Source organism: Lactuca serriola, chromosome 5, assembly GCF_051521515.1.
Source record: "Lactuca serriola cultivar US96UC23 chromosome 5, Lser_US96UC23_V15, whole genome shotgun sequence".
NCBI classification, from domain to species: Eukaryota; Viridiplantae; Streptophyta; class Magnoliopsida; order Asterales; family Asteraceae; genus Lactuca; species Lactuca serriola.
In genome coordinates, this window is record NC_136412.1 from 268,255,789 (window position 1) to 268,268,022 (window position 12,234).

At 42.5% G+C, this 12,234-nt stretch overlaps 1 non-coding gene across 1 annotated transcript; it reads left to right on the forward strand.

Moving 5' to 3' along the window:
* The first annotated feature begins 9,854 nt into the window (after positions 1 to 9,854).
* On the forward strand, positions 9,855 to 9,925 carry TRNAC-GCA (transfer RNA cysteine (anticodon GCA)). The gene has a single exon. It is a non-coding gene; the product is annotated as a tRNA-Cys (tRNA).
* The last annotated feature ends 2,309 nt before the right edge of the window (positions 9,926 to 12,234 follow it).

Sequence of the window (12,234 nt, forward strand, 5' to 3'; positions counted from 1 at the left end):
TTGACCCGGTTGTGCATGGTCCTTTTGGGTTGCCTTCACCATCGCAACTTGACAGGATGATTTGTTAAAAGAGAAGAGATATTATTGTTAATATATTATGAGAATAATATATTAAAGGAATAATAATGTTATTTGATTAATATAAGTCATATATTAATTGAGAATTAATTTGGTGACTTAAAGAGGTTAATTGAATAAAGGGGCATAAACTGTCAAATGTGTGATAGTTGTGTTTTGGGCTATGTATCCTTATGGATATAAGGGTGGTTAGGGTTGAAGGACCATAAAATCGTCCAATCCTAGTATCTAGGAGGATCTTGGATTGCTTAGGGCCTAAGTTATTCAATTAGGGTTAAAGGTGAAACCCTAGTAGCTCATAGTATAAATAGATCCCTAGGGTGAGGGAAATCGGCACCCATGCAAGGCAAGGAAACCTAGAGCCGATTTCTCACCCTCCTCTCTCTCTCTCAAGATCATTCTCTTGCTAGTTGGTGTTTTTAAGCCATTAGAGGAGTGAATATTGTGACTCTAAGCTCCAAGAAGAAGAAGTATCAAGCAAGTAATCCAAGGTATTGTTCTAGATCCAAATTCATATGATTAGATTCAATTGTTTACATTAGATCTAGTATTGTTAGTCTTGGATACAATGCATGTTCAATTAGAGAAACCTAGATCCAAGCAATTAGGGTTTGCATGTGCACATAGGAAAGTTCTTATGGCTCAAACCCATCAAATACAACCACATACTATCGATACTAGATAATTCTTTGTACGAAAGGTCCCACACTACAACGGTTGGACTCAAACAAGAGCAGCGAAAATAGAGTTAAACCTATCCTTCTAAAATTATCTAATCCCAATAATATGTAATCAAATACATTTGTCCAGTAGTCAGTTGGTACTAATAAATCCCCTTAAAAGCACAAAGCACGCAACATTCGAGCATCAAGCATTTCAAGTCAGCACATAACGTAAACATGCCATTCTATCAGTTAACTGATCTCTAGAATGCAGATCTATAAGCTCATACAATAGGCACATAAAGGCATCTCTCCTAGAATACTATCATGCAATCCTGAGCAGATCTTTAGCCCTGGTCTAGCATGCGATTCACAGATTCAGAGCATAACATAAGGCATTATAGGTATTTAGGAAAACTTACTTGAGCTCCGATGATGGCACGCATTACACCCCCTTCATTTATTCGAAATTTATTGTTAAAATATTTCTTTTTATGAAAAACTTACGAAATACTCAATTTGAGTTTAGTCATAATCGAGAGTGTGTTCGAATCCCTCAAACCAAGGCTCTGATACCAACTTGTAACATCCAAAAAATATTCAAATAAAATTTTCACTTTCGAATTCATTTCAATCATACGATGGTTATATAAAAACATTCGAGAGTATATCATAATAACATAATATCAGAGTACAAATCCCAAAATGGCAGAGATGCGTAAAACATAGCCACATGCGGTGCGATCAAGTCGTGCCCTTCCCTTTCGAGCTGGAAGTACCTGAAACATAAACTGAAAACTATAAGCACAAAACTTAGTGAGCTCCCATGAAATACCCCATACCATAAATACATAGAGTCAAAATATCTGAGTATGTTTCAACACCTTCGGTCTCTTTTAACCGGTATTGGATCGTGACCACTACGGCTAACATCGTGAGGATGGACTTGACCCAGTCCCACACAACGAGTCGACTCAGTTTCACTCATCCAACAGAATCCTCAGATTGGGACAACCACCTTGCTCACGTCGTGAGATTCCATTTCTCATGTTGTGAGATCAGTTCTGACCAACTTTGAGCATTAAGCTCTTAATCCTTTAAGACATACTTAGGGACTTTCCAGAGCACCTTCCTCGACCCTAAGGACCATAAAAATCATAGTTTTTCAGTCATGCATGTCCAATGCATGACTTAGACACTAACTAGGTCAAAGGAAAGGTAATAAGATCAAGACCCATGCTTAGAGTACAAAACCAACACCAAAACTCAGACCCAAGGACTCACATATAGAAGATGTCTCAAAGATCCATAAAGATGCCAACTTTATGGATCTCATGCATGTTACACAACCCAACCATGCAAATAAAGGCTCCAAAGATTAGATCTAGAATGCATGAAGCAAAAAGGTAAGAGCTTTATGACTTACAATTACCCAAAAACTCAACAAGAACAAAATGTAGAAGGTAGATTGCAAAAATAAGCACCACAAGAGCCTTCTTCCACTTCAAAGAACCAAAAGCCTCCAAGTAAGCTCTTCAAGATCACTAACAATGGCCAAATGTCTCAAAGAGGTCGGATTTAGGGTTTTGGGTCACAGCCCTGGCTCACGTTGTGAGGTTCGAAAATACGGGTCAAAAATAGTCAATGGTCATTCTCACGTCGTGACTGCTATATATGGATCACATCGTGAGCCTCCTCCAAAATGAGAATATTCAAGAATTTAAGTACCTCAAGGTTTCAGATGCTACAAAGCCTGTGAATTCACCAAAATTATGTTGACCTCTCCAAACCATATGTATTCCTAGGAAACCAAATGACGGAAGATTGCACCTTCAGAACCAATGGTTGATCAGCGAAGCTACTAAAGACCTATAATCGTCATAGTTATGCCTAACTGTCAAGGCACCTCTAGCACTAGAAATTTTAGTACTTCCAAAAAAATTTATGATGTAATGTTTTGCCTATAAATGAAAGTGATATTTATATTACATATTGTTTTGTATTGTTCAATGACTGTGATCCAATATCCCTACGTCGCGTCTCCCGGTGTTTCTGGCGCTGGACGGGGGCGTGACACAACAAAAACTGAATTATAGGTACACTTATTACTAAGGGAAGAGAGAGTACATGCATCATACACAAGATGGGAAGTTGCACCCATATCCATGTACCAACTTGCATCTCCGGGATCAGTGGGTGTGTAATACTTATAAAATCGTGATAAATTTAAACTTTTTAAAACCAACCAATTTCACGAATTTTTTCATACAAAGTTTTCAAAACATGTTCCACATCAGAGTCTCCCAAAATCAAAAGTCAAAACATGAGGATGTGTACGGTCACACCTTTTCCTTCCCGCAATCATCCGAAGTACCTGAAACATAACCCAAAACTATAAGCCAACGCTAAGTGAGATCCCCCGCAGTACCAACACATAAAATAAGCATAAATACATATAACATGCATAAAGAGCCTTCAACCTGACTGGAATGCCCCACCGGCCTAAAGTCTATCTGGTACGCTCACAAAACCTTTGGCATGATTGGTATGCCTCATAGGGCTTTCAGCCTATCTGGAACGCTTTCCGTGCCTTTGGCCTGATTGGTACGCCTCTCGGGCCTTCAGCCTATCTAGGACGCCCTGGGTCTCTTGGCCTTCAGTGTAAACTGGTACGCCGGATCCCAACTACATACACAAACCATGTCTACATATACATAGAAAATAAGCATACATATATCCAGTTAACAGACAATCAGATAGATCTTACATACCACTTAGCATAACATCATCCTATCTACCAGGATACAGATCTAACATAACACTACAACATCCCAACATGCGATAAACCAAGATTACAATCAAATGGGCTAGCCTTGGTTCTTTCAACCCACAAGTACAGTGAGGAAAACTCGCCTCACAAACTGAACAGAAGCTGATGAGGTCCCGACTTCGAATCTCAACTCTCTAACTGACACCTAATCCCACAAATGACCAATTCCATCAAAACCCCAAAAATACCCAAAATACCCTCAAGTTTAAACTTTGTCAAAGTCAAACTCAAAGTCAACTGGTCAAACCCACTAAGTCAACTGAGTTAACCCAGCCGAGTCAACCCAACCGAATTAACTCATCCGGGCTGACCTAGTGCGAGTACATTGAGCGTACACTGGAGGTACGCCGCGCGTACTCCATACCCTCTTAGCTGACCACCACCAGGGTGTTTGACCTCGTACGCAGGGCGTACACCGAGTACCCGGGGCGTACTCTCGCATCTTTCAAAACTTAATAAGTGCTTAATGGCTTAAGCACTTACGTCCATATTTCAGATCCAAGGCTCAAATACACTCTAGAGTCATGAGGTTTCCAACTTTATGACTTTACATGCCCAGTAAGTGATTAACTCATGGTCTTAATCCATTAAGGCCTTCTAGAAGATGCATTGAGCAAAACTAACCATTGGGACTTCATTTTTATGACTTAGGACCCATTTTTATGGTCTGAAAGGACAACTCAAATCGTGAAGAACATCCCATGATCAAGATAAGACATTTGGGACCAAAAAGTATCACTAAAACACCCATTTCTAGATCTACATGATTGAAAGATCAAGTTACAAGCTTTATACCTTTGAAGGGTTGCAAATGAAGAGTAAATCCCATATCCAAAGTGCTTCACTCTCCAAAGATGATCTTGGCTTCCTTTCTTCTTCTTCTAAGCACACAAACACACACTTTTAGGCTAGAAATGGATTCTCAAATAGAACTAGGGCTTCAAACACGAATGAGAGACTAGAGGCTGATAAAGTGAAGGGAAATGAGGCCATAAGGATGCTTAAATACCAACAAAACCCTAAAAACTAGGGTTTCCTCATTTGGTAAGTACGTCTAGCCTACACTGATGTATGCCCAACGTACTAGGGCACGCTCTAGTATGCTCAGCGTATACCACGTACGCATGGCGTACTATAGAGGCTCCTAATTACAACGATGCCCTTCAACCTCTTTAGCATACAATTCTAGAACTTTTGTACCAAATGCAATATAGATGAATTAAACGGGGTTTAATTTGGAAGTACCTCACATCAGGATGTTACAATTCTCCCCCACCTGATATAGAGTTCATCCTCAAAGGTTTTCACGATGAATAATTCAGGATAATGCTCCTACGTCTCAGCCTCTGGTTCCCAAGTCCACTCAGAGCCTCTCCGATGCTGCTACCGTACCTTTAACAAAGGTATCTCCTTGTTGTGCAAGACCTTCATCTTTCTTTCCAAGATAGCTACTAGCCTCTCAACATAGTCCAGGTGCTCATCGACCTGGATATCGTCCAAAGAAATCACTACATCCTCATCCAATATACACTTCTGTAGCTGCAAAACATGGAAAGTGCTGTGAACCCTGGCAACCAGTCGAAAAGCTCTGATATACCGGGGACCCAATTTCCCCCTTTTCCTGAAGTGTATCACACCTTTCCAAGGTGAGACCTTCATTAATACCATATCACCGACCTGAAACTCCAACTCGGATTGGCGCCGATCGACATAGCTCTTCTGCCGATTATGAGAGGTCTGTAGTCTCTGCCTGATCTGCTGAATAAGCTTTGCGGTCTGAAGGACTACTTTGGTCCTTCCTATAAACATGTGACCGACCTCCCCCCAAAAAACTGCGGTATGACATTTACGACCATACAAGAGCTCAAAAGGCGGATCACCAATGATGGAGTGATAACTATTGTTGTAGGAGAACTCCGTAAGGGGCAGGTAGGAATCCCAACTCCCACCAAAACCGATAACACAGACCCGCAACATATCCTCAAGGGTCTGTATTGTCCACTCACTTTGGTTGTCGGTTTGTAGATGATAAGCAGTGGTGAAATACAACCTCGTGCCTAGTTCCTCGTGGAATTCTACTAGAAACAGGAAGTGAACCGAACATCCCGGTCTGAAACAATGGACACCGGCACCCCATGACGAGCAACATCTCTCAGACAAAAACATCGGCCAACTTTTCAGCCGAAGAGCTCTCCCAGATGGCTAAAAAGGGGGCACTCTTGGTCAATCGATCCACGATGGCCCATATAGCATCATAACCCTTTGCCGTCTTCGACACGATGGTGATAACATCCATCGTGATCTGCTCCCATTTCCACATGGGAACCTCCAGAGGCTGCAGCTTGCCATGCGGCCTCTGATGCTCAGCCTTGACCATCATGCAGGTCAAACATCTCTCAACATACCAGGCTATCTCATTCTTCATACATGGCTACCGGTATCTCAATCTCAAATCTCGATACATCTTGGTGGCTCCCGGGTATATATAAAAGTGAGACTTATGAGCCTCCTCTAACACAATCTACCTGACCCCACCAGAAACTAAAACCCAGACCTGACCACACCGGGTCAATAACCCTCGATTATCTGTGAAAAATCTGTCGATCTCACCTATGACCCTCTCTTGTTTCCAATTCTCTTTTCGAACTCCTTCAAACTGAGCCTCCCCGATCAAACCCAAAAGCGAAGAATCAACCGATATCCTCAAACACATCTCCCCAACCAAATATCTAGCCAACTTACGGCTCAAAGCATCCACCATCACATTCGCTTTACCCGGATGGTAAAGGATCTCGCAGTCATAATCCATGACCACATCCAGCCACTTGCGATGCCTCATGTTTAGGTTTGGCTGGTCCATCAGATATCTCAAACTCTTATGATACCTGTAGGACCGTACAACGGACCCCATATAGATAGTGTCTCCAAATCTTATGGGCGAACACCACTGCCCCAACTCCAGATCATGCGTGGGATCGCGGCTCATACAGCTTTAGCTGTTGTGAAGCATAAGCAATCACACGTCCTATCTGCCTGAGGACCACCCCTAAACCAGTGATGGATGCATCAAAGAATACCACAAATCCTTAACTCCCTCCGGGAGGGTCAATATTAGGGCCTCACATAACCTTTGCCGAAGAGTCTCAAATGCTGACTGTTGCTCAGGGCCCCATCAGAAATCCACCCCTTTCTCGTTAGACGAGTGAGGGGTACCACATTCTTAGACAAGTCCTGAATGAATCTCCGATAGTACCATGCCAAAACCAAGAAACTCCTGATCTCCGAGGGAGATTTCGGAACCTCCCACTGCATCACAGCCTCGATTTTTTCCAGATTGACCAAAATCCCATCCTGGTTAACGAGGTGCCCAAGGAATTGGACCTCTCATAGCCAAAACTCGCACTTCAAGAACTTGACATAAAGCCGTTCTCACCTGAAAACCCTAAAAGCTCTCGAAGATGCTCCTCATGCTACTCTCTGGTCTTAGAATACACCAAGATATCATCAATAAACATAATAACCGATCGGTCGAGCATTGACATGCATACCTAGTTCATCAGATCCGTAACATAGCAGGCATATTGGTGAGCCCAAATGGTAACACCACGAACTTGTAATGCCTATAACGAGTCTGGAACGCGGTCTTCTCCACGTCCTCCTCACTCACTCTTACCTTATGATACCCATAGCTCAGATATATCTTGGAGAACTAAGATACACCCTGCAACTAATCAAAGAGGTCATCAATATGCAGAAGGGGATAACGGTTCTTCACCGTTAACTTTTTCAACTCCCGGTAATCAATGCACATCCGATATGAACCATCCTTCTTCTTGACGAACAGTATTGGCGCTCCCCACGGATAACTGCTCGGTCTGATGAACTGCTTGCGTAACAGCTCCTGCAACTAAGATGACAACTCCTGCATCTCAGGTGGTGCCAAGCGGTACGACACCTTAGCAATTGGGGTCGCACCCAACACAAGGTCAATCCTGAACTTGACCTGCCTCTCGGGAGACACACCGGGTAACTCCTCCGGGAATACATCAGAAAACTCCTTGACCAATGGAACCTCTGAAACTGAAGTCAGATCCCCAACTAGAGTATCAACCACATAAGCCAAATAACCTGCACACCCGTGCTGAATATATTGATGAGCCCTGACTGCCAAACAAAACCCTAAACCGACCCTGGTGCCCTCTCCATAAATAACAAGTTTGGGGTTCAAACTATCACTTGCTAGCCATCACAATCAATCATGGCACCAAGCCTACTCAGCCAGTCCATACGTACTATCACGTACACATCCCCCATGGGAATAGGGATCAAATCAATTGGATAAGGCACCCCAAAGATCTCTAGTATACAATCCTGATATACCGTAGATGTAGAAACCTTGTGTTTGTCGACGATAGAAACCCGCAAAAGACACTATAACTCCCTAATAGTCATATCAAACTCCCTATTGAAAGATCGAGATACAAAGGACCGACTCGCACCCGAGTCAAACAACACAAGAGTAGGAAAAGAGTTCACTAAGAACATACCTATAAGGGGTATACATACAAGCATAACATAAAACATAATCAACATAATCATAAATAGAAACATACCTATCACAACATCTGGAGTGGCTCTGGCCTCCTCAACAGTGAGCTAGAAAGAACGACCCTAAGCCATCAAGGGATCCGCCCTCCCCTGGTGTCCATCGGTGATCCTCAAAGTAGCTGGCGTTGGGGCCTGCACCGACTTGGCGACGAGCAATGGACAATTGAACTTTACATGGACAACTTGATCACAATGATAGCAAATCCTGAAACTCAGAGTTGGGGTCGGCTGGAGGCAATCCCTCGCATATTGTCCCTCATTGCCACATTTGTGGCACACACCTCCTGATCGACAAGCCCCCTCATGAACCTTGTCGCACTTTCCACTAGTGTGGCCCCTCTGCCCTCCAGATCTAATATCAGCGGCCCTGAACCGCTTTGGCGTAAGATGCGACTGTGCCAGGGCCGGTCTTTGCTTCCTTTGTCTGGAGCTCCATCTCAATCTCACGCCGCCTGACAGCCTGCTGCAACTCCAACAAAGAACTATAACATTGAGTGGATACAAACTGCCTGATATCCGTCTTGAGCATGCTCAAGTAACAGGTTATCTGAGCCTGCTCAGAACCAGCAAATTCAGGACAAAACATGACCCTCTATGTGAACATATTGGTGATCTACGTCACCGACTCAGTCCCCTGACTCATATCCAAATACTCCTGGGACAACCTCTCACACTCCTAAGCAACATATATCTAGAATGCAACATCTCCGAGAACTAGTCCCAAGACATAGCAACTATCTGCTCAGAAGAATACGAGCTAATAACAAGTCTCCACCAATCCTTCTCTCCATACCTTAGAAGGTTCATAGTGCACCTAACCTTCTGGTCAGCGGGGCAAGAGTAAGTGAAGAAACACCCCTCAATGTCGAAAAGCCACCTCATGGCTATGATCGGGTCATGAACTCCATCAAATGTTGGGGGCGTTGTATTGTCAAAGTCCTGATACTAGAAAGCTCTCCCAACACCAACCCCAGCAGCGGAAACTGTTGTGGTGACTACAACAGCAGTAACCTCAGACAACGAAGCATAACGCTCACTAAAATACTCCACCATGGTGGTATTAATAGGCCCGAACATCTCTGGAAATTATGCATGAAAGTGAGCAATAACCTCCTCCTGGAGGATATCCCTAATCTTGTCCTTGGACACAGCTGGTCCGCCTTGGACACCTGTCCCCGATCCTGATCCGAATCCTTCCTCAAAATGTGACGTCATCACCATAATAAAAATAAACCAGGGAGATATCAGATAACACACATAACATACCAGTAGAACCAACTCCCAACAAAGCCTTAGGGGTTGTGACTTCCCTGTTACGCGTACAGGTCCTATGCTTTCAGTAGTATGGACCCATACTACCTTCCCCACCTACCTGTATTTGTCTCAAGGATCATCACAACAACCCTAAAAATACACACTAAAAGACGCATACACTCAATCCTCACTCCCTATAGGGAGGTTAAACATCACGAGACTGGACGGATGACCCCACACAAATCATCCATGAAACTTCCACCAACCTTGCAACACTCGTGTATGCTAATCATACATAACACTAGCCCATATAGACATTCAAATATCTGATCCTACCCTAATCCCTTCATTAAACAAGAACAGGAAATAAGGCCAAACCAAACGTTCTCAGACTATAAAATCTTAGTTATGTATAAAGTTTTGGCAGCATGGCCGAGTGGTAAGGCGGGGGACTGCAAATCCTTTTTCCCCAGTTCAAATCCGGGTGCCGCCTCATCAACAAACGAATAGAAATTTTTTATCTGCTGATATAAATCACCCAAAATTTACCCAACAGATAAGGCGATTGTTGATACTTGGTTGATTCTAAACATCTGTTATGGGGATTTAACCATGATGCATACACTAAGCAACTATAGTAATGATGTCAATTTCATATAAGGAAGTAACCTAGGCTATCATGCATCATATAATCAAACAATTCTATCATGCAATTCTTGAAGATCCCTAGCCAATCCCTAGCTTGTTGTTCTAACATATCACAAAATCAATAATGGTGTGGTAATTTGGGGTCTACTTACTAGATCCGGCTGATCGTACACATCACATCCTCTTTGATTATTTTAGAAACAATTTGAAAATCATTTTTAAAATCTTTTCCTTAGTTTGAGACTGGATTCACACGAGTGTTCCTCCAATTCACTCAAACCAAGGCTCTGATACCAACTTGTAACACTCATAAATCATGATGAATTTAAAAAATTTAAAACCAACCAATTTCACAAATTTTTTTACAAATATAGTTTTCAAAACATGTTCAACATCAGATTCTCCCAAAATCATAAGTCAAAACATGAGGATGTGTACGGTCATGCCTTTTCCATCCCATGATCATCCGAAGTACCTGAAACATAACCCAAAACTGTAAGCCAACATTTAGTGAGATCCCCTAAAGTACCAACATATAACATAAGCATAAATACAAACAACATGCATATAGAGCCTTCAGCCTGACTAGAACGCCCCATCAACCTACAGTCTATCTGGTATGCTCATAGAACCTTCAGAATGACTGGTATGCCTCATCGGGCCTTCAACCTATCTGAAACGTTCTTTGGCCCTTCGGACTGACTAGTACGCCTCTCGGGCCTTCAACCTATCTGGGACGCCCTGGGTCTCTTGGCCTTCAGTGTAAACTGGCCCGCCTCAACCCAACCACACACATAAACCATGTTGACATATACATAACAGATAAGCATACATATACTCGATCAACAGACAATCATATAGATCTTACAGATCACTAAGCATAACATCATCCTATCTACCAGGATACATATCTAACAAAACACTACAACATACCAACATACGATAAACCAAGATAGCAATATAATGGGTCGGCCTTGGTGCCTTCGACCCACAAGTACTATGAGGAAAACTCGCCTTACAAACTGAATAGAAGCTGATGAGGTCCCGACTTCGAATCTTAGCTCTCTAACCGATACCTAATCCCACCAATGACCAATTTCATCAAAACCCCAAAATAGCTTAAATACCCTCAAGGTCAAACTTGGTAAAAGTCAAAATTAGAGTCAACTGGTCAAACCCACTAAGTCAACTGAGTCAATTCAACCGAGTCAACTCATCAGGGCTGACCCAGTACGAGTACGCAGGGCGTACTCCGGAGGTACGATGATCATACTCCAAACCCTCTCAATTGACTACCATCGGGTTGGTTGACCTCGTACGTGCGACGTACTCTCGTATCCTTCAAAACTTAATAAGTGCTTAATGGCTTAAGCACTTACGTCCATATTTCAGATCCAAGGCTCAAGCACACTCTAGAGTCATAAAGTTTCTAACTTTATGACTTTACATGCCTAATAAGTGCTTAACTCACGGTCTTAATCCATTAAGACCTTCTACAAGATGCATGGAGCAAAACTAACCATTGGGACTTCATTTTTATAACTTAGGACCCCTCCTAGGGTATAAAAGGACAACTCAAATCGTCAAGAACATGCAATGCTCAAGATAAAAATTTAGGACTAAAAGGTATCACTAAAACACCCATTTATAGATCTACGTGATTGAAAGATCAAGTTGCAAGCTTTATACCTTTGAAGGGTTGCAAATGAAGAGTAAATCCTAGATTCAATGTGCTCCACTCTCCAAAGATGATCTTGGCTTCCTTTCTTCTTCTTCTAAGCACACAAACACACACTTTTAGGCTAGAAATGGCTTCTCAAAGAGAACTAGGGGTTCAAACACAAATGAGAGGGTGGAGGCTGATAAGGTGAAGGGAAATGAGGCCATAAGGATGCTTAAATACCAGCGAAACCCTAAAAATTAAGGTTTCCTCATTTAGTGAGTACGCTTATCGTACACCACGTATGCACGGCATACTTCGAAGGCTCTTAATTATAGCAATGCCCTTCAACCCCTTTAGCATACAATTCTGGAACTTTGGGACCAAATGTAATATAAATGAATTAAAGGGGGTCTAATTTGGAAGTACCTCACATTGGGATGTTATAGGGTGTCATGGTGTTGAATGTTTCGGGTAATTCAGTTGGTTGATCG